The 1,233-nt window shown below is 32.1% G+C and overlaps 1 protein-coding gene across 1 annotated transcript in view; it reads right to left on the reverse strand.

Moving 5' to 3' along the window:
• Positions 1-1,233, reverse strand: part of ASMTL (acetylserotonin O-methyltransferase-like) — a 55,716-nt gene that overhangs the window by 53,834 nt on the left and 649 nt on the right. The gene's annotated exons all lie outside the window — the stretch shown is intronic.

Here is a 1,233-nt window from a genome sequence, read left to right on the forward strand (position 1 = left end):
GGTCACCTGAGGTCAGGAGTTGGAGACCAGCCTGGCCAATATGGTGAAGCTCCATCTCTACTAAAATAATAGTGTATTACATAGTAGCATATAGTAACAGATAAGTGACGTAATTCTACATGATGATGCAATTATATTGTCATAGTATATTACATAGTCTCACACAGTAACACATACTAATTCTGTGTATCGCAACACATAGTAATAGATGTTAATTCTATATTGTAACTGATATTACTATATTAATTGCAATATTACATTCATAACATAGTAACAGATAAGCTACATGAATCTTAAATCTTAAATGATAGTAGTATATTAATTATAATTGTATATTGCATTGTAGCATATAGGAACAGATAAACTACATAATTCTATATTAGAAATGATGTTACATTACTTGCAATCCAATCTTAAATGATAGTAGTATATTAATTATAATTGTATATTGCATTGTAGCATATAGGAACACATAAACTACATAATTCTATATTAGAAATGATGTTACATTACTTGCAATCCAATATTACATAGTGGCACGGTAATAAGCTACATAATTCTATATCATACTATTATAATATATAATACTATTATATTAATTGTAGAATATTACAACACATAGTAATACTGGACATTAATTGTATACCATAAATGATACTATTATATTAATTGCAAGATAATATTATAACACATAGTAATAAACTACATTAATTGTATATCATAAATGATACCATTATATTAATTGCAAGATAAATTATTTTTTATTTTTTGGACACGGAGTCTTGCTCTATCGCCCAGGCGGGAGTGCAGTGGCATGATCTCGGCTCACTGCAACTTCCATCTCCCGGGTTCATGCAATTCTCCTGCCTCAGCCTGCTGAGTAGCTGGGATTACAGGCGTGCACCACCACGCCCAGATAATTTTTGTATTTTCAGTAGAGATGGGATTTCACCATGTTGGCCAGACTGGTGTCGAACTCCTGACCTCAGGTGATCCTCCTGCGTCGGCCTATAATCCCAAAGTGCTGGGATTATAGGCGTGAGCCACCGCGCCCGGCCATAAGAGATTAGAATACATAGTAATAGATAAGCTACATTAACTGAATATCATACATGATACTATTCATATCAATTGCAAGAGAATATAACACATAGTAATAATCTACATTAATTCTAGATCATAAATGATGCTGATATCAATTGCAAGAGAATATTATAACATATAGTAATAGAT

This window comes from Mandrillus leucophaeus, unplaced genomic scaffold, assembly GCF_000951045.1.
Source record: "Mandrillus leucophaeus isolate KB7577 unplaced genomic scaffold, Mleu.le_1.0 Scaffold634, whole genome shotgun sequence".
Taxonomy (NCBI): Eukaryota; Metazoa; Chordata; class Mammalia; order Primates; family Cercopithecidae; genus Mandrillus; species Mandrillus leucophaeus.